At 35.8% G+C, this 23331-nt stretch overlaps 1 long non-coding RNA gene across 1 annotated transcript in view; it reads left to right on the forward strand.

Annotated features, from left to right (window-relative positions):
• Positions 1-17905, forward strand: part of LOC124888441 — a 29102-nt gene extending 11197 nt beyond the window's left edge. Inside the window, exon 2 of the long non-coding RNA XR_007046562.1 lies at positions 17606-17905. This is a non-coding gene — a long non-coding RNA (uncharacterized LOC124888441). The remainder of the gene's footprint in view (positions 1-17605) is intronic.
• The last annotated feature ends 5426 nt before the right edge of the window (positions 17906-23331 follow it).

Below are 23331 nucleotides of genomic sequence, written 5' to 3' on the forward strand. Positions count from 1 at the left end.
TCTTATCCTTTAGGTCTTGGCTACATATTTCTTTTATTAAGGAATATACATCCCATTCAACGTAGGATACCTTGACATCCTTGACGCGTTGAATGTTAGTCTCATTCAAAGTCCAAAGAGGTTCACGACCTCAAAAGAACTCATAATTATTTGACGTGTGTTGCATTTCTATGTATGTATTGACACCTTGCCTAACTTTTTGTTTCCGGTCTTGCCTTAGTCACTCCTTACTTTTAGTGTGCCTTACTTTAGAACTCTTTACTCTTCAAATTCTTATCATGTTAGGACTCTACAATACACTCTTAGGGCCTATTCAAAAGCCTTTAATTCATCCCCACTTTCTATTCGACTTCTACAACTCTCAAAATTTTGAACTACGTCTAACCTGATTCTTATTCCAACAAGATACGTAGGCAATCCTTTGTAAGGATGAGGTCTTCCTTTTCCCTTTCTTTTACAAAATATCCTAATATTTGAAAATGTGAAACGATCGTTATCATTCCAACAATTCTTCTACCAAATCATAGTCACCATATCTTTCACCTTTCCATAATGTCATAAGGGTGCAACTTAGAAGTTTTTTTTTATTCAAATGACTTTTCACAATCTTTCAAACATTTCAAACTAAATACTTCACAATGTTCAAAACTTTTTCAATCTTCAATTCTCCCATTTATTCAAAACAATTTCTTTAACATTATATGTACATCTTTGCAATATCTTATCATTATTCACTCGTTCACTCAATCAGCTTCAAGTATGAATTTAGTATCAAAGTCTTTGTTAGAATCTATCTTCCATCTTGTGATATCAACCAATTTTCAAGCTTAAGTTCTAGCCCACCCATTCATCCTAAAGTCCTCCTTGACAAAATGACTCATATTGACATACTATCTCTTTTCGCATTGAGTACGCTAATACTTATTTTGTTTAGTTTACTACTTATTATTTAAAGGTTGTCTAGTGTTTGAACATTGAATCAATTGAAAATCTGCAATGTTACAAATATGCTCAATATTCGAAAAGTTTCAGTCCTCTTTCTCATCGCTCAAGGCAAAACACTACGCCTCCTTATCCTCGCCTTACCCTCGCCTATACCTTACTAACTTGACTCTTTTTATTTTTTCATTATTTATTTTTCTCCATACCCCAAGGATTGATTCATTCATTCTCTTGCCCATCACATCAATTGAAAAAAAAAGGGCTCGATTTCCTTCTCTTAAGGCTCAGTCATTAAGACAAAGAAATAGGTGATAATAACGAAACTAGAAATGAGCATAGTGAGATGATCTTACAAATGGAACAAAGAATCCTTCAACTACAATGGGAATTGTCACAAGCCCGTAACTTGTCTAATTTACCCCTTTCTTTGAATGCTCCTCTCGAACCACAAGTTGAGGGTAACACTACTGCTAAATCGCATGCCACATTCATAAGTCATCCTTTACCATCACTTCCTATTTCACTACCTTCAAATAATACAAGTTACATATATATTCTTTCTAAAAATAACCAATATCCACATTCTAGCCCACCATAATACAACACATGCCCAGTTCCACTAAATCCGTAAACAACAGCATATGTCCACAATATACCACCAACTTTGACCTCAAATATGCCTCATTTTCATGATCTAAGTAGCCATACTTTAGATCCGAGTTATGATAAAACGACTCCATTCACCCACCACCAATATAAATCCAAACCTCCAGCAAACGCCGCTCTTTTGCAATCTCTGGTTGAAAGGTTGGAACAACTTGAAGGTAATAAGGGGTTGAACGGTCTAAGTTACGAGGACTTGCGCATATACCTTGATGTTGAACTGTCGAAAAGGTACAAACCTCCCAAATTTTAATTGTACAATGGGACTAGAGATCCAAAAGTCCATTTGAAACTATACTGTGACAAGCTAGTTGGAGTTGGTAAAAACGAGCAGATTCTTATGAAATTATTCATGAGGAGTCTCACTGGAGATGCTTTGTCATGGTATGTCATACAAGATGCAACAAAATGGTCAAAATGGACCGATATGGCCTCTGCTTTTATAGAAAGATTTGAGTTTAATGTCGAGAATGCGCCTGATTGATTCTACATTTAGAAGTTAAAGAAGAAACCTACAGAATCATTTTGACAATATAGAATAAGATGGATGCGCGAAGCTTTTAAGGTGTGTCATCCTTTAGAGTTGGGTCAAACAAAAGAATTTTTCATACGTGCCCAAGAGCCACAATTTATGAAACGATAATTTTTATAGAGGATCAAAAGCTTATTGACATCATCAAATTGGGCGAGTGAATTGAAGAAGGCATTAAAAACGGTATGATAATAAATTTGGAGGCACTGGAAACGATTAAGACTTTACAGGTTGAAGAGCACAATAACATGAAGGAAGTAAATGCTGTCTTGACTACGCGAAATCCCAAAAACCAAACACAACTTCCTTCGCTTCAATACCAAACACCCAGATATCAAGAACCTTCATATCCATTTCCCACGATGACATACAATTACCCCATACTATCTTATAATCCTACTAACTCCCTTGCACAACCTTTGTACTTCCAAATTCCTCCAAATATATTCCAATAATAATTAGCTTATCAAAATCCACCGATAAATCTACAACCCAATCAATTCATCAAACCTCGAGCCAGGCTTCAAAAAACCCAGTCAAGACACTACACTCCTTTGGCGGAGCCTATAAACCATCTTTATGAGAGATTAAGGGTTAATGGCTATATTACTCCAATTTCTGCAATTATAATGAATACATATGTGAAATGGATTGATCATTCCAAAGTTTGCGCTTATCATTCGGGGATGACAAGCCATACCATAGAAGAATATCGTGCTTTAAAGGACAAAATTCAAGCACTGATCGATACCAAGGTGATAAATGTGACAGGGCCATATCTTGATGTTGATTAAGCATTGGCATCTATGTGACATTAAGAAAGAGATATCACGTCATTTCCTCATTCCAGGCTCGCAAACACTTAAGTTACTATAATCTTTACATATGCTTGGAACAATATGAATTTCTCCTATGTAATTTGAACTATGTTTGACCTGATTTCCATTTAAGAGGGATACGTAGGTGCTCCTATGGAGTTCGGTCTTATCATAATGAAAATTTTATATTCTCCTGAAGCATGTAACTACGGCAGAATTTTTGAAAGGATTTCAAAAATTCTATGATTCTACAAGTTTAAGATAGACGAGACATATAATTGGGGCAGAATTTTTGAAAGGGTCTCAAAAATTCTATCAGGAAACATTTTAACAAATTAAAGGCTAGCAAGATTGAGGCCATGAAACTGGGGCAGAAATTTTTGAGGAATCCTCAAAATTTCATCAACGATTGCATTTTAAGAAAGCGATACAAAGACAATGGACTCAGAACTTGAATAAAAGAGCTGGTGGAGACACGAATCAATCCTTCCCTTTTTTAAAAAAACTAACAATTTTTCTTTGAGTGCAGGAATAAAGTGATGAGTACAAATCTTGGTTACGCTATACACCATCAGAAGATATAAGGTTAATTATTTTCTTTCTGTATTCTGAGTGGGTTAAGCACTACCCTCTTTTGAGAAACTGACTAAGGCTAAGCATTGTCCTTGAAAGTTAGATGGGTTAAGCACTACCCTCTCTTGAAAATTCATCCGAACCAAGCATTGTTTTGGAAATTTGATGGATTTAAGCACGACTCTCTCATGAACTCTCTAAGGCTAAGCATTGTCCTTGGAAAGTTAAATGGTTTAAGCACTACCCTCTTCTAAGAAACTGACTAAGGTTAAGCATTGTCCTTGAAAGTTAGTTGGATTAAGCACTATCTTCTCTCAAGAAATCGTCCGAAGCTAAGCATTGTTTCAAAAATTCGATGGAGTTAAGCACGACTCTATCAAAAACTTTCTAAGGCTAAGCACTGTCCTTGGAAAGTTAAGTGGGCTAAGCACTACCCTCTTTCGAGGAACTGACTAAGGCTAAGCATTTTCCTATAAAGTTAAGTGGGTTAAGCTCTACCCTCTATCAAAAAATCATCCGAACTAAGTATTATTTCAAAAACTCAATGGATTTAAGCACTACTTTATCAAAAAATCTCTAAGGCTAAGCATTATCCTTGGAAGGTTAAGTGGGTTAAGCACTACCCTCTTTCGAGAAAATGACTGAGGCTAAGCATTGTTCTTGAAAGTTAGTTAGGTTAAGAACTAACCTCTCTCGAGAAATAGTCCGAAGCTAAGCATTGTTTTATAAATTCGATGGAGTTAAGCACGACTCTATCAAACTCTCTAAGGCTAAGCATTGTCCTTGGAAAGTTAAGTGGGTTAAACACCGCCCTCTTTCGAGAAGCTGACTAAGGCTAAGCATTGTCCTTGAAAGTTAGTTGGGTTAAGTGTTGACACCTAATTTTTGCCCTCCACAGCCAAGTTTAATTTTGAGCTTCTTCGTTTTTTAATAAAATCAAAACATTTATTTCGCCTGAATAGAAACTTTTCAAACAAAAATAAAATATTCATCTGGGATTTTGTCATTTTAAGTGATGATTATATATTATCGTATTCAATTATACGAAATTATGTAATTTTGTTACTTAAATAACTATTTTATGGAATATCAGATTTTAATCAAGGATTATTTTGAAAATAAATTCAAATGGTTGAAATCTTGATTTAAATATAATTTATTCTGAAAAATAATCTATTTGGAGAAATATTTATTCAACTTTATCGAATCAAGAAGCTCAGGATTAAACACAGTGTTAATTCATATCGAATTTTGATTTAATTTAGTCAATTCATTAAATTTTTACCTTAAATGAAATCCATTCGGCCATAATTGCAATGCAATTGGTCAAATGAGTTTTAATTAGGCTAGATTTTAAATGTAATTGTCTAAATTTTTCCTTTCTGGCTATTTAATAAATAGCCAAAATAGTCTGACCTATCCAAATCCCTAATCTACCCAAAATAACCCCAATTTTAAACCTATTATTAATTAGCAGCCCACTCTATACCCAAGCCCAGTCCAACAACCATCCAACCTCAGCCCCATTTAATATCCAACTTAATCAGCACCACCCTAGGCCCAAAATGAAATCTGGCCCAGCCCAAGATGATTCTCCTTATCCCTTCCAACTCCACAATACGACAACAGAAAGCAACGACCTCATCATCGACAACCTGATGTCATCCCCAAATCACGATAACAAACAACTCGTAACAACCAAACCCGACCATTTCTAACCCATTTTCGAACCAACTCATCTCCAATCCCATCTGTTTTCTCTTCATCACGCGTCTCACGCGATAATAGGAGAAAGAAGAATTCGAAACCCTTCCAAAACGATCCAACATCTCAGCCCCTAAACCGTTTCAAATTTGTACGATTTCGTACAAATCCACCAGCTCACAATCTTATCTCCATTTCAAAAATTCAAAATCCCTTGAAATTTTTCAAAAACTACCCGTAAAGAGAGAAATCCCACACCGGTGGAAGCTAAAAATTTGTTCCCTCTTTGTTAGCTACAAATAGCCCTTCTTGGGCTAAATAAAAAAGTTTCGGAAGGTAAAGAAAAAGGGCCATTTCGAGCAAAAAATCAAGATATTTTTTTTAGTATAAATTTTTCTTCTTCCAAGAGGAAGGTTGAGGCCTGCTCGAAGCTTTCGGAGTCGGGAAAGATTTAAAATATCTTTTGAGCCAAAAGTTCTTTTAGAAAGAAATTTTGTTTCAAGGAAGATCAGCGGCTGATTGGAGTTTCCGAGGTTGACGACGATGTTGTTTTTCGGTGGTTGCAATTTCGACGGAAGCCCGAGTCCTGTTTTGCTGCCCAAGAATAGGTTAGTCATCGATTTTATTTTCTCATTTTGTTGCGTTATAATAGTCTTAGTATTTTTCGATTAAGTATATTGTTTGTTGTGTGTCTGCTGTAAAGGCCTTAGGTCCCTAAAATGATGATTATGATTCTGGCATATCAAAGTTCGATTGAAGTGCTTGAGTATGGATTTTTGGCTTCCAGATAATGTCCTGCCTCCTAGTCTATAGTTAGATTTTTTTTCTCTAGGTCATCGTTAGGTGGTCTATTGTGTGTTTGAATGATAAATTCACTGTTAGATTATTGTAATGAGATTTTCTTTTAAAGAAAAAGATTCTGAAAATTCTTGAAACAGTTGAAATTTTTATTTGTTCGTAAAGGTGTTTTTGGCGATATCTAGTCTTTGATACAGATTTTGTCAAATCTGTCCAACCTAAATATCCCTTATGGAATATGGTCGGTTGAGACTGATTTAGGCTAGGCATTAGTGTAATTTCGGATCATAAAGTGAACTAAGATTGCTTAGAATCGATGACATGCATCCTTTTGATAATGTTTTCAAGTATGTTCTTTTTAAGTATGTTCTTTTCCATGTGTAAAGTATGATTAGAAGTTCATTACGTTGTCATTTTTATTTGTTGTCATTTTTATTTGCTGCAATACGTGCAATTTGTCTACAAGCATGAGTATCCTTGAATTGTCTTTGTTCAGGTCCGTATTCAGTTTGCTTTGGCCAAAATTTATTCATATGCTAAGATTGGCTAACTACTTCCAACCATTTGCTTACAACCTGAGATTTTGAGTATGCTATGTTTGTTAATTTTGAAGGCCTAATCGTGACTGTATTTGATTCATATCCACTATTTTGATTTTTCTACTTAATAAATTTGCAATTGGTATGACTTTGATTTAGGATCCGAATACCGCTTTTCTCATGTTGATTGGCCTAGAATTTTGCTTTTAAGATCCTAAACGTTGACTTTCCTTTTTCCTTTTGTATTGGTATAATCATTATTTGTTCCTTTTAATCATGACGAAACTAGTTTTAGTAGTTATGCATTAAGCCTATTTTCTTTGACAATTATGATTGATCTTTTTATTGAATTCTTAGGATGAGATTTTGTGGTGTTTAGCTTGGGGTCCTCTCATGTTTGTTTTTTATTGACCTTGTATGCCTTAATTTATGTGTTTACTCAAATTACATTACTTATTCTTACCAAATGTGTATCTACCAATCTACTCATCCTTTCTTCGACACATATTAATTCCTTCCTTTCTTTTTTCTTTTGATGAGCTCGCTTGGGAGTCCAAATGGATTCTTTCCCTTTGCATTTCATAATGGGCCATTGAGGCTCATCTCATTGAGTCAACTCCTAGAAGAAGTCCCAACATCGATCTCATGACACATCAAAAGCAAGGAGTCGAAAGAGAAGAAAAAATAGGTTAAAGCCCCATATTCGAAGCAACAAAGAGACCCCAAGAGTCTCATTTTCCTTTCTTTATTCATTGTCATTTTATTCATATATATATTCATTGTTGTCTTTATTTATTTAGTTATTTATTTATTCATTCATTTGGGCCTCGAAGCCAAAGTTGTAAATTTAATACAGGTGGATCGAGACTTGAGCCAAAGGCTCAAAAACTAGATTAGGACAGGTGAAACGGGTCAAAAGGCCCAATTAGATTAGGACAGGTTTTGTTGGTTTGGGCCCAATGGCCTAAATCGTTTATTTTCTCCTCCCTTTCCCCATTTATGTGTTTACTTGCTTATTTTATTTGTGTAGATTTAGTTAAAATCCCTATTAGGTAGTCTAAAACTATTTTTTTACACAAATCTTTTTTTTTCTAAAAATCAATCACTTTTCAACAAATCAATTTTTTTCTGAACTTAATCAAAAGATGACTTTCAAACAGTCAGGATAGCCGCAAGTTAGCAGACGTTTTAGGTGCCTAACACCTTCCTAAAATGTTAATAGGAACCGCTTATCTAGAATCTCTAACTTAAAATGATTTTTCTGTTTTGAATCGTTTGAAGTAACTCTCTAAAGGTTTCTTAATTCCTTATCAAAATTGAGTGGCGACTTTTTAAAAGTCAAAATTTCTCCGTAAAACATTAAGCACTACCCTCTCTCGAGAAATTGTCAGAGGCTAAGCATTGTCCTCTTGAAGTCGATCGGTTTACTCAAAGACGAATACTGTTTTCTAATACTGAACGTGCTAAGCACAATTACCTTGATGTTATTAAATGCTACTGCTTTACTGGACATGGTGTGCACAACCTTTTCTAATTTATATGAATAAAGCATTGCTCTCATGACAGATACACTTTCTTATCTCCTCTTATCATTATTGTTATGATTGTTTATACTGTATTGCTCAATATTCTATGCATACAGATATAGCCATGCTAACTATTTTATTCAGTTGAGCTAAAAAATGGCAAGACTAAAAGATACATATTACTCCATCACGAGTAGCCAAACAGTTGATTCCACGATTTCATAGTGCATCGAGAAGCCCAAATTGCTGATCGCACGATACGACAGATATGCTTTCTTTATTTCCACATTCACTTTATGTTTATTAATTGCTTATCGTTTGCATACTCTAACCTTTATTACCTAATATATTGTAAAGTACGCAGCATTCGGAGAACGGGTAACAAACAGAAATAATTTTCGTTTCTGTTTTCAAAATGCCACCCTATTTTATCCATCCACCACATAAACCCAATTTGAAACTCACCAAAATTTCATTCTCATGTCTCTCCTCACATCATTATTTCAAATCCTACTCACTACCGTCTCACCAACCCACGTTATCATTGTTAACTTCCCTATCCCCTATCATTAACATTCTTTAGGAATATTGTTCGTTCCTAAATCTAGAACTACAAACGGCCTGATTCTCATAAATCAGAGATATGTAGGCGACTTAAGACAAAGTCTTGGCCACACCATTTTTTAACTCCTCCTGTCGCTTTAATCCTAACGATCTCTCCTCGGTCGGACAAAATTGGCTACTACGTCAATCTTCGTTGCTTGACAATTCTTTTATCATTCTCAAGCAACGAAGGAGCAGCTGTTGACACCTAATTTTTACCACCCGATGCTCTCCTAGGTTGCTATTTCATCAAGATTATTTAACTTTTAATACTAATATTTTTCACGCATTATTTTGCTATCAAATAATTTTCAACAAGTCACATTCATGATTTAGAAAATGCACAAATTATTTTACTTTTTAACTATCATTTTTTTACCATTTATTAATTCAAATACGATATTTTCTACATAATTTTATTAATATCTATTAATTATTTCTTTCATAAAATACGCACACTCACAATTTACAAATACATTGGCTAGTTTCATTATTATTATTATAAATAATAATAATTTTTTTAAATTTATTACCGACAATTTTATATAATACTTTTTACATGACACTAATTTTACATGCATAATTTATTCTTAATAGCTACATCTTATTATTGCATTTATTAAGATAGCAGCCTAAAATTAATTTAATTTTATTTAATTTTATTTAATTTTATTTAATTTTTAGCCCATCTTGTACTCAAATTTACTTCAATTTGCCCATAAATTAAACTCCAATTTTAACCCTTTATATCATGTTTTATCTCAACCATTGATAAAAAATAATCCAACGGCTGAGATCCAAGCACCCACTCTTTCCATTTATACCAAAAACAAAAACCCTAACCCTATTCATTTTTCACAAAAAAAGCTGCACAGTTCCTCTCTCTCTCTCTCTACCTCCCTTCTCCGTCTAAGCGCCATTAACGCCGGCTAGACTGCCTCCTTCCCTTCCCGTCGCTGCTCCATCGGCAACAACCATCCATCCCGTCCCGCGAGAAGCTGCCGTGGCTTCGCCAGCTGCTGCCGCACCACCACCGGAGATGCCACACCAAACCAGCCATGAATACCCCCCACCAGCGAAAGCCATCTCTGGTGACCCACCAACGCCGACGCCAGCGATGGCACCACACCGCTCCTCCGTCACCGCCTAGATCTGCCGCCGCCGTCACCAACAAAACCCCCATCGCCGCCGGAGAAGAAAGCAAAACCAGCTGCTGCTCCGCCTCCTCCATCCTCCTATCCCGTCGAGAGCCTCGCTGGATGTGAGTACCGGCGGGATTTTTGTTTTCAACGCTGCCTGTCCTGCCACCAACACCACCAGCGGCACCCCGCCGCCAACTGTCCTCTGTCGTCTATACTCTCTCCGCTACAATGCAGCCACGATTTCATTCAATTTTCCTCACCGGAGGTGATGACCGGTGAGTTATTGAATGGTAACCTCTCCAACAATGTTTGATTTTCATATATCATCACAGGTTCTGTTATTTAGTTTTTCTTATATTAGTGTGTTTTAATCTTATTGCTGTGACCTGAAATTGACTAAAACTCGGTTGATGTTCTTGATCTTGATGTTGATTTTTTGTGATTTTGGTTTATTGACATGTTTAGAGTCTCACATATATGAAGTTGGTGGAGCTTAATTTAGTCTTCAATAGCTAATAGATGGCTGATTAGTGTTCTCGTTTGTTTTTTTTGGTAAAATGTGACTAATAAGTCTAAATCTTCATTCACTTATAGCTGTGACAGACTTGACGTTTAGCATTTATGGTAAGTGAGCCTGCCTGGGATCCTTCTAAGGATCCCAACAGCGCCAATGGTTGGTTATAGCTACAAACGTTACGTTTGTATTTTTGAGTTGCTTTTGGTTGTTGTCTTACGTTTAGCAGGTTGGATGAGAAAGAAAGTGATTTCGGGAACCTGAAGAGTTGCCAAGGGATTGGTTTGAGGACTATCCCACTTAGCTCGTCTTTTAAATTCATTTATTTAGTTTGTAATAATTATCATATAAACTCTATGACACTAGTGAAATTATGGGACTGGACTGCTTTGGGGGCAGAGATTTATGTGCTCTACGAATAGCGTAGGCAAAAGTAATTTAGGTCTACGTTCTATGTGATCATTTTAGTCAAATCTTAACGAAGGTTCAATGAATTATTTATTTCTATCCCTAGAAATCCTGCTTTTAGGAGTTTAATCAACTTTCGCCTTTTTAAATTAAGTTTGAATATGTCAACATAATTTATTACATGTTTAATTATTTGTGGCGGGTTTAACAAAGTTTTGGGCATATTATAAATGACATTCACATCAATTTAAATAACATTTCCAACAACTAAATTTTAATTTTCAACATTCAAAATAACATTTTTAGCACTCTAAATAATATTTCTTTTTAACATATCAAAATTAGTTTTAACACTTGCATTTATTTTTCGCATGGTTTATTGACTCCCAGCATTTTAAAATTCGTTTTTCAGCATGTTTGTTGCAACTTTTAGCTATACAAAATTGTTTTGCATTTTAAAATAAAGTTTCAGCATGTCTTAATAACTTTCAGCACTAAAAAAAAAAATCAGTTTCAAGAAGTTGAATGTCAACATTCAGCATTTTTTCAGCAATATTTTGTAAATTTTGGTAGTAATTTCTAGCGATGGAAATTATAATCTCAAATCTTTTTAACTATTTTCAGCATGTGAATCCATCAATTCTTAACACCTTGTTTAAACTTGTAATTTGGTTAGTTACCGTTTGTTTAAAGTTGGATATCACTCTCCAGCACATTTATATGCTTTGATGTTTATGACTTTACAACATTATTTTCTTTTTATGATTTAACAATTACTTTTCACTTAGACATCGTGCTTAATTAGTTTTTACATAATAATTAACGTTTTTCTATCACGTTTGCTTTGACATGCCTTTTTATGATTTTTTACCACATTGTTATAAATGTTTTGACAGTTACTTTTCAATGAATAATTATGTGCTCCCATAGATATCATGCCTATAGATTGACTAAATAATAATTAATTATTTGCCTTTGCATGTTAATCATATTAATCAACTTTAAATAATCCAGAGGTTAACTTGGGACAATTATGTGCTACTTGACGTCCTTGTTATGCTATTTGAGTCCTAGGCAACATAGCTTTATTTTTTCTAGACCACAAAACCAAAATAGTGAAGTCCAATGCCTCTTTGACAATAGGTGGGACGATATGTATTACTAAAGACGGTAGTTTTATCCTTGTCATAGAACACCTTTAAACTTAACAACCAGCCTAGGTGAGGCGGGTAGTCATTAGTCACTTGTCTAAGAGGTCGGTCGGTGGTCTGATGATGATTAAACAAATTGGGTTTTGATCCGAATAAGATCAAAAACATTCTCTGTTTGATATGACGAATTCTTTTTTACTCTTTAATTTACTTTACATGCTTATTTATTTGGGGTAGTTAGTTTATTATAAAGGCAGTCCCCTTTGTTGTAAATTATGTCATTTCTTTCTCCTCGCTTATCTTATTATATGTTTTTATCACTTAGATAATTAACAATTAGTAATAATAAAATAATATGTTTTGTTCATTAATTGTTTTATCACTTATTTGACCAGTAAATCAATAATAAAACTAGAGACCTTATTTGATCACATAGAATACCATGCTAGCTACGAATTCGGTCGGGAACCACCTTTGTGGACCTCGAAAGGTGCCTAACACCTTCCTTTTGAGGTAATTTGAACTCTTACCCAAACTCTGGTGAACTAAGATAAAACATCAAAAATAGATTTGTAGTAGCCTAGACCGGTGCCCTAACGCACCTTAATTCATTAGGTGGCGACTCTTCACAATTTACCTTCAAAACAATCCCAAAATGAGTGGTCACGTCAATTTCCGCTTTTCGCGAGGAAAATGGGGCGCGACACATGGGCATATTAAATAAACTTCAAATCATTTCTTGACAACCTGAACACACTATTCGTTGTTCTTCTGAGCCAGTTGATACACCCTACAATTCTGTAATTTCACGAGCTATGTGGAGTCCGCTCTTGACTCGGCGGCCAAGCCCCCAATCCAAGTAGCCGTCAGGATTGGAGCTGGTGATAACCCCATGTGAGCACACCGCAAGAATCCCCCCACGTGAGATGTCCTAATTATTTTATTGTCCTTCCATGTAGGATACAATATCATAAGTCCCGCATCGGCAACTATGGTTTCCAGCTATGAGCCCTTACGCTCAAACACGTTCTTTGAGTGACCAACTAGCTCTCTTAAGCCCAACTTTTAGTTCTTTAAAACAAACATAACTTCATACTGTCAAAACATTCAGTACATATCTTGTAAGGGCATATAATCATCGGGTATCATCATACCCTGACTTGCAAGTCAATCAAATCACATCTCATTATATTTGCAACCCTTTTTAATTATTATCATATTAATGATCAACCATAGTTTTAAACATCAGGTGAGAGAGTGTTATGCAATTTTCATTCAAATTCCATCAAAATACTCTACTCTTAATTGTACAATCAATAGGAGGTCATATTATGCTTACATCGTTCAAAACCCTTAGAAGTTGTTAATTTTGACACAATAAACATCTTTCATTTAAAACCACCCTCTTAACATGTCATATACCATGTCATTTCATGATCATCATTAAAGCATTCACCATTTAGCTTTCTTTCTTGAAATCCATACCTTTACGAAACCACAACACTTGAAATCAAAGATATCATAAAAGAGAGGAATTTTTATCAAGCATGCTCTCAATCAAACTCTTCATAACTAACGAGAACATATGTATATAGTTACATTTAATTTTCATGAGAAATAGTTCAAAACAACCATATGCATTTTCAAAACAATTCCATGCCCCTTCTTTTCACAACAATATTGAAATCATTCTTTAAAAACATGATTGAGGATCTTTAATCTAGATAAAAACAGTAAAAATTATGCCCATGGGGTTTAGAGTAGTCCCACATACCTTAGATTACTTAGTTTGAAGGAAAAAATAAATCTTGATTAGTTTCTTGGAATTCTTGACTCAAGAGCTTGATTCTTGATCTTTGGTGGAGACCCTAATTTTTCTTGTTCTTGAGAGTAGAGGATTTAAGATATTTAATTGATGAAATAGGAGGAAAATATCGCCCCCTGAGGGTTATTAGGCATGGGTTGGGAGTTATAAGGGAAGAAAAGACTAAACCCCCCTTAAAAACGCAGAAATAGAAATAGAAAAATGATGGGTGAAATGGAGCGTGCAACGCGCGACCTCACTGCCTCTCTCACGAAAATGGCTATAACTTTTCGCTCGGATATCAGATTAAGGCGAAATTGGTATTGTTGGAAAACTGACTCAATTATCTACAATTTGGTGGGTCTTGAGTTGCAAAATTCTACTTGGATTGAAAGTTATACATTTTCAAAGTAGACCCTTGTAACATCAAAAATAAAGATTTAAATGAATCAAAGGTTCTTAGCTCAACTTCACTCTAAGTGATTCCTATGAAAAATTTTCACCTCGAAAGCACTTCAAACACGGAGATATAGATCATGAAACTTATTCTCACTTGAAAATAATTTCTATTAGATGTTTCACATGCAGGAACAACAATTTGATTTCTAGTTTGAAAATGCGGGGTGTTACAATTCTCCTCTTTCTTTTGGTTTTCTTCATGATCTCTTGGTGCATCAAAATCATTTGGCACACCTATTGCATCTAGCTTTTGTGAATTGTCTTCCCCATGACGTGCCCATACTTGTCGTTTTTTATTTGCTGCTTCTTGTAAATCATTAATCTTTTGGCTGGTTTTTCCCCACCACTTTACCACTTGTCAATACCCTCTACTGATTCGTAGTTGTTCCTATCTATCACACATTTCTGTGCTTCTTCCCTTTCATTTTCCTACTCCTCCATCTTTTATCATGCAATTTTGAGTGAATGTTCCAGCGACTATCTTTATCATGTCCTTGTAGACAATATTCCCTATAATATTTAGGCATATAGTCATATTGAATTTGGATCCACTTTGGCTTAATTTTTCCAGTTATATCGCCCTTTTCATTTATCCTTACCCTTTGTCGTAATTTGGCTGTCGAATCTACTTAAATATTTACTTTTGCATAAATTAGTCTTGTTTGGTTTTTAGACGCCATATGCATCTTCAAAGGTCTCCTTACTGCTGAAGTAATTGAGAATATTGTTTCTTTGGAAAAAAGATAGTTGGTAAGTCTGGATATCATAGTTGGTAAGTCTGGCATCGATATCCATGCAACCTTATGGATCCAACTTTAAAGTAAGCATATGCTAATACATCTCCTTTTCTATGATATAATTGACCGTCGTAGATAACAATTGGATATAGTCCTCTAATTTCTATAATTTAATTAGAATATATCTTGTATCCACAACTTCAATCGTGCATTCTCTTTTTATCCCACATTCTACTGAAATGGCTTTCCTCAATTGTTTAATATCTGACTTTTTGAACAAAAATTTACATTTATATAGAGATTGTAGATTCTCCTGCATAATGTGATTTTGAACTTCTGACAATTTTGTGTAACATTTTGTTCCCCACGAAACATAATCATTCGTTTGAGAGGAACTTTTGGGGTATTTATGTTCATATAATTAGGTTTACGTAGGTTTGCATTCTTTGGTGTCCGTGATTCTAATTGTTGTGGTTCTACCAATTTGGTTGTGTATTTGGTGAGTAAGGGTGGAGATTCTTTCGATGGGCTACTCCCACTAGAGGTGGTGGCCACACTGGCAAGCGGCAACAAATTGGTTTTAAGGGTTTCTAGGTGCTAGGTAGAGAGATTTTTTTTGCCTTGCTAGTCGTTCATATCAGAGTATGACAATATATCAGAGTTACAATGCATAACGGACGACAGTGATGTATCCGTGTAAAATTATTTCAGAATTATTAGTAATAATGAAAAGAGCTGAGATGAGGAGTAATTATCTCTTAAAGTGGTGAAATTTATGTTGTTTAGGAAGGAAAATGACCAAGTCCAGGTTGGACCGGCCTGTGTTTGGATTAGGAATTTTGGGCTTAGGTAACATGGACTTCCACAGAAAATTGGGTTTTATTTGTTGAAGGAAAATAATTGTATTTGTGTTCAGAACTATTCATAATAATGAACTTGTTACATGATTGTACGTTATAAAGAAATTCACCATTTATGAGTCTGTTCTAATGGTCATAAATCTCTAGTCATAATTGACAGTTCAGTCCCCTGGGTTCATTAATTTAGTAAACGATTATAAGTATTGTAAGACATACGAAGAGTATCACAAAACTTGTAATATCTCAAATATAACGAAAAGTAACACCATAAATAGGGAACACGGAGTGGAAATTATGGACAGTAGATACATCATAAAGTGTAACCTCCTGTAGCCAAACATAACAAATTTAGGCAATGTAATGATCAAGGGTTGTGTAAAAGAAATTTGGGTGCAACCTTAGGGAGCATATATGTGTGTGTGTGAGAGAGAGGGAGGGAGGGAGAGAGAGTGCTCGCACGCCATTTTAGAATTAAAAGATTGAGACAAATTATTATCTAATTGGTTGTAACAAGTTTAAATTTCATGTTATCATGCTAGACATTTGCTATGAAGTATTTTCTTAGATCAATTTAGTCTTCAATATGGGAATTAATTCTTTCTTTGTCATAGCAAAGTACATAGGGGAGACATTATATTCATTAGGCAAGGGTAGTTATCTATACGTCTTTCTATACTATTCTTCACGGTTCCCATTTCTCAGATCTCCCCAGTTTTCCAAACCAGTCCCATCAGCTTCTGAAATTTAGGAGGAGCTTCTCAAAGATTTTATCAGTGATATTTTGAAATAGCAACTTGAGTTCTTCAGAATTTTTTTTAGATCTGGTCATTGCCTTTAAATGGAGGGCTTTTTTCAAAATCTTAATCCAAATTCAGAATTTCCACTCTTCTTCTAAATCAACTAATTTTGTATTTTCTTGGAAATGGTATTATGTAAAGATACATAATTATTTGTCAATACGTCGATAAGGATACATAATTATTTGAGATTTTGGTTATTACTTTGTGGAAGGTGAAAATTTGTGTAAATATGATAAGTTAAGGTGTATATTTATGTTATTTTTTTTACTTAGTCTCAGTATTTTCAAAATATTTTCAGATATGTTTTGAGCAATATCAGTTCAGTCGGTTATTATACTCAATAAACTTAGACCAGTTCAGTAATTTGAGTAAGTTCAGTTGGGAGTAGGATTCAGCACCGAGCGAACCTAGGGATGGGGGCATTCCTGCCAGCATAGGGTTTGACCCTTATTAGCAATCCCTGAGTTACAAATCTACATAGCCAGTGTAGGCGGTTTGAGATGTCTTTTTGCCAGTTTAAGATTGACACATATCTCACTAGTTTCCTACCAGTATAAGGTTACTCCTTAGTCTTTTGAGACACCAGTTTATTGGATCCACACAACCATTGTCAGTACCCATGGCACAGTACTGACACCCTTCCAATTAGTGTCACAGGTTGGACCCTTATTAGCACATATTGGGGCATGCCGGTTAGAGTATATCTCCCACAGTCTCAGTTCAGTATTCAATATAGAGTTCAGTTTTAGGTTTCTTTGACCATAGCGTACAATTATTAGTTATTCAGTATCAGTATTTCAGTACTTCAGTTTATTGTCTATTTTAGTATCATGTTATATGATTGGTCATGGATCTTTAGATTTTACAACATTCATGCGTACCATGTATCAGTTATCTCATGCTATTCATTCTGTCAGTTATTATTCATGTACATGAGCCTATGCATATCAGGCTAACCCCATCTAGCATACCAGTGCATTCAAAGTACTGATCGTATACTCATTTTTTATGCTATGATGTATCATATCATAGGTTCGGACGCTAAGGTTTTTGACCGCACCTAGACCTCCCAGCGCATCAGTAGTAGCAGCAATGGCAAGTCCTCATATTCTGAGGACCGGTAATGTTGTTTTAGTATTTCAGTTCAGTAGTTAGTTGTAGTTAGTTGGGGCTTGTCTGATCAACTCTCATTCAATCAAATATAGCGGCTTTTGGACATTTTAGACAATCAGTTAGTTGTCAATTTTTATCAGTTAGTTTTCAGCATTTTCGCTTATGTTTCAGATTTGTGAATTTTAGTTGTATTTTTTTCAGTATTGAAACTTTATGGCATATCTAGTTGTTTCCGTACATGCTTATTATCAGTATATTATTCAGTGCTCACAATAGGTACTAGCTCATGGGTTAGCTTGTGGTCTCTCGTGACTGTAAGCACCGTGTGGCATTCAGGGAGTACTCACGGGGAATTACATTTACCTTCCACAGGAAAAATCAGAATAGAAGTTGAAGTCAATAGAGTCATGGGTTTTTAGAAGCTCCTCTCTCACTCACCGAACCACTCACCGAACCACTGGAAAACCACATTTTTCTAAGCAAGTATTTTCAAAGGAGATGTCATGTGTAATGTCTCGAGAGTACACCCTGAGCGCTACACGATGCTTATGGTCGCAAGTGACCACAAGCTAACCCCCATGATATTGGTACCTACTGTGAGCATTGAATAAAACTAATAACAAAAGAGTATTTATGAAATTTAACTGAAAAATAACATAAGGTTTTAAATCATAGTTCTGATAATGTTTGTAAAACAACACTAATAATACTGATAAAATGGCTGATAATGACAACTGAAAACTGCAAATTGACTAACTATCTGTACTAGTTTGAAAAGCCTCTACTGACTGACTGTGGAGCTGATGGGACAAACCCTCAACTAACTTAAACTGAATAGAAAATACTGAATTGATAAGGTAAATTGAGATAAGTAAACTATGTCCTCGAAGTATGAAGACTCATCACCACTACAGCTAATAATCTAGTATGTCAATGCGTGATCAGGGAGCTGAGTGTCCGAACCTATGATATTAGACAACATAGCACAAAAAATGAGTATGCGATTAGTACTTTGAATGTACTAGTATGTTAAATGAGGTTAGGCTGGTATGCATTTGTAAGACCCCGTATTTCCTTAGTTTAGATTAACTCTCAGTCCATGAGTTATCTAATATAAATTTTTTGAAATACTTGATATTTTTTAGTTTAGAGCCTGCCATTGCGTAGGAAATTCAATTAGCTTTCCAATGTTATAAAATTTGCCTAAATTCGATAACTGGGTAAGAAGTTATGGATATTTTAAGTTTCAATCGTTAAACACCATCATTCTGGCCAGTAGCGCGTCGTAGAGTATGTCAAAATGGCAATTGACAGTTTCCAGTATTGCTTTGTGATATTGCCGCGTCGCGCCATCACAAATTTTCTCAGTTGTCAATTTTCAGTGACATGGCGGATAGTGCCGCGTCAGGCGCCCAGTTTGAAGAAACTGAACGTAAATTAAATGTTTCGTCTTTGGTTGAATTAGTCTTTTCCCATGATTTTAACACATCCAGGTATGAGATTTAATCCCCAAAAATATTTTTAAAATTATTCTTCAATCAATTTCCCCCAAATCAAAAGGCATTCTCTCTCAAACAAATAAACCCTAGCTCCAAGAAATCAAAGTCAATCTTAAAATTTCTCCAAGAACCTTCAAGAACAAATACTCCAAGGTATGTTAAGTGTTCAACTATGGGTCGCTTTCACCCATAGAGTCCACAAATCCATTTTCAAATTACAAGATTGGTGAATTATGAACTTCCATTCTTGAATTGAATTGAAATCATGTTCATGTTATTGTTGGGTCTTAGTCCATGATTAAATTACAAGTATTCATTAAATTAATCATCATATGTGTTGAATTACATAATCCTCATGATAAACCCTTCAATGTGCAAGTTGGTTGATGTAGCCACGATAACTATATGTATTGATTATGGTATAATCTAAGTATGCTCTCCATGTGTTTGATAAAATGCTTATGTAAATAAATTAGTGTCATTATAACATGATAGCATGTATTTCCCATTTCCTGAATAAGTAGATGCCTTACAAGCGTTTGATAAGGTGTCTCTATGGATGAATTATGAACAAGTGAACAATGTTATATTATTCAAGATTATGCTATGCTTTACTTTTCACGCTATCTGGTCTTGGGGTATTTAATACCCAATAATTTAGCTGTTTACCTAGAGTAAGTGTCAGTTACAGAATAGTATTAGTCATGTCACGATAAGTAGTACTCTCAGTCAGTTACAGAACTCAGTAAAAATCAGTCAGTTACTGAACTTAGGAAAACACAGTAAACTCAGTCTCAGTTTAGTCTAGTTTAGTTTGCTCAGTTCAGTGTCTTTTAGTTAGTAGTAGGATTCAACATCGAGTGAACTAAATGATGGGGGCTCACCTGCCACTAGAGGGTGTGATCCTTAGAAGCAAACCTTGTGTTCCAGAACTACATAGCCAACATAGGTTGAGACATCAAACCTGCCAGTTGAGGGTTGATGAGGTGTTTTAACCTGCCAGATGACGGTTCCACAATTCTTGTTAGAATACCTGCCAAATGAGGGTAACTCTCAGCTTGTCCTTAACCGTGGCACGGTATTGACACCCTTCCAATTGGGGTTACTGACTGGACCCCAACTCAGTTATATTATCTTATTTAGGGCATGTCAGTTAGATGATTACCTCCCACAGTTTCAATCTCAGTCTTTAGAATAAAACTCAGTTCAGTTCTACAGAATCAGGAATGTCAATTAGTATCAGTAACTCAGATTATCAGTTACCCAGTTATCAGAACTCAGTACTTAGCTTCAGAAAAGTTCAGTTACAGTATACATATATGCTTAGTATTGCATACTCAGTATTTACAGCAGTATCAATTATCCATGTACTCTCATGTTCAGTTACTCTATATTATTCAGTCAGTTATTGGTTATGCATATGAACCCTTGAATTCAGCCTTACCTCACCTAGAATACCAGTACATTCCACGTATTGATGCATATTCTTTCTTTGTGCTATGATGTCTTATATCATAGGTTCGGACGCTCAGGTTCCCGATCGTGCTTAGATAGATTCAGCTTCAGCCAGCAGTAAATCTAGCAGTGAGTCCTCATCATTTGAGGATATTCTTTTATTTCATTATTTCAGTAGATTCAGTATTTCAGTAGATGGAGTTAGTTTGGGGATTGTCCCATCAACTCCACTTTCAGACAGTTCAATTTAGAGGCTTTTCAGACAGTATTCAATATTTTCAGTTGTTATTTTAGTACTGTACTTGTTAGTATTTACAGATTTTCAATCTTATGGTATTTCAACCTATTATTCCACATTTATTACGGTATCATGTTTCAGTGCTCACAACAGATTTCAGTCATAGGTTAGCTTGTGGTCATTCGAGGTCGTAAGCACCATGTAGCGTCTGGGGTACAGAATTGGGGTGTTACAAACTTGGTATCAGAGCCTAAGGTTCAACAGAGTTCTAGGAAGTCTGAAAGCCGCATCACGTAGAGTTTGTGCATGGGTATGTAGCGCGCCATACTTATGGATTGGAGGCTATGAGATGTTTTAGGAAGAGTTTTCCTTCTTTTAGTATTCATGTCGTGCGAGTGAGCATGAGCTCAAGTTAAACTCTCAGTTTAATTCGTTTCCTCCTTTTCATTTATAGAACATGCCTCCCAAAAAGACTAATGAAAGGAGAACAAAAAATTAGTCAATATCTGAGGCCATTCAGGTAAATCCCCTGGATAAGCATGTCTCTCATGCAGAATTCAGAGCTACATTCACTACTCTAGCCAACTCTGTAGTAGACCAGAATAAGTGGCCAACTGCTGTTCCGACCAACCCAATGGCCAACATTGCTGCAGCCAGGATTCGAAACTTCACCCGAATAAATTCTCCCCTATTCTCAGGATCTAAGTCAGAAGAGGATCCACAGGAGTGCCTCGATTAGGTTCAAAAAGTCACAGACATTATGGGAGTGAATTTCAGTGAGAGTGCTGAGTTAGTTGCTTATCTGCTACAGGATGTGGGTCATACGTGGTTTAATAAATGGAGGGTAGACAGTGGCACAGATATAGAGCCCTTAGAGTGGGAAGAGTTTACTATTGCCTTCCTAGATAGATTATTCCCCTCAGAGCTGAGAGAAGCCAGGGTGTTAGAGTTCATCAACCTCAGGAAAGGTAGTATGAGCGTGAAAGAGTATTCCCTTAAGTTTACTCAGTTAGCCAGGTATGCTCCCCATGTAGTGACAGATAGTAGGTCCAGAATGAGCAAGTTTATATCTGGGGTGTCAGATAGTTTGGTTAAGAAGTGCGAAACAATGATGTTGATTAAGGAGATGGACATATCCAGGATCATGTTCCATGCTTAGTAGATAGAAGAGTCTAATATCAGAGAGAGATAAAATAAGATATCTAGAACAGGCAGCTTCAATTTTAATCAGCCTAAGTTAGAGGGAGGTAACCATTCCTAGTTTCGTCCAAAGTCTTCAGTTCCAACTCCATCCTCAGCTATTGCTCTAGTACATAAGTTCAGAAATGGTAACAAAGATATGACACCAGGTTTTAAATCTCACGGTAGTGTCAGCAGTGCTCGAACAAATTCTCTATGTCAAACTTGTGGCAAAAACCACCAGGGTGTCTGTAGAGCTGACAGTGATGTTTGTTTTGGGTATGGCAAGCCAGGCCACAGAGTCAGAGATTATCCACAGTCAGGTTCTCAGGGTCAATATAATCGTCCTTCAGCTCAGTCCAGTCGCCCGAATCAGTAGGGTGCCATTTCCAATGCCACCAGTGGGCAACAACTAAACATGCTTTATGCACTTCAGTCCAGACAAGATTAGGCAAATTCTCCTGTAGTGGTCACTGGTACGTTACAGATCTTTCATTTACATATTTATGCTTTATTAGATCTAGGAGATTCTCTGTCTTTCATAACCCCTCACATAGCAGTCAACTTTAATGTCAAACTAGAAGTCTTAAAAGAACAATTCTCAATCTCTACCCCAGTTGGTTAGTCTATCATAGCCCAACGGGTATATAGGAATTGTCCAGTTATGATACCTCAGAAAGTTACTTCAGCAGACTTAATAGAATAAGAGATTACAAATTTTGATGTCATTCTTGACATGGATTGTCTCCACTCATGTTATGCCTCAGTTGACTATAGAAACAGAATCGTTCATTTTCAATTTCCAAATAACCAGTCCTTGAATGGAGGGGTAGTACTACAACGCTTAAGGGTCAGTTAATTTCATACCTTAGAGCGAGAAAAATGATATCCAAGGAATGTGTCTATCATCTTGTGCGAGTCAAATACTCTAGTTCAGAAACTCCTAGTCTTGAGTCAATTCTAGTAGTAAATGAATTCTCAGATGTGTTTCCTGAAGATCATCCCGGAGTTCCCCCCGTTAGGGAAATAGACTTCGGAATAGACCTTCTTCCAGATACTCAGCCCATATTTATTCCGCCATACAGAATGGCTCCAGCAGAACTTAGAGAATTAAAGGAACAGTTAAAGGATCTCCTAAATAAGAGATTCATCAGACCTAGCATTTCACCATTGGGCGCTCTAATCTTAGTCGTGTATAAAAAAGATGATTCCCTCAGAATGAGTATAGACTACCGTCGGTTAAACAAGGTCACAGTCAAGAATAAGTACCCACT

The sequence above is a fragment of the Capsicum annuum genome, chromosome 11 (assembly GCF_002878395.1).
Source record: "Capsicum annuum cultivar UCD-10X-F1 chromosome 11, UCD10Xv1.1, whole genome shotgun sequence".
Classification (NCBI taxonomy): Eukaryota; Viridiplantae; Streptophyta; class Magnoliopsida; order Solanales; family Solanaceae; genus Capsicum; species Capsicum annuum.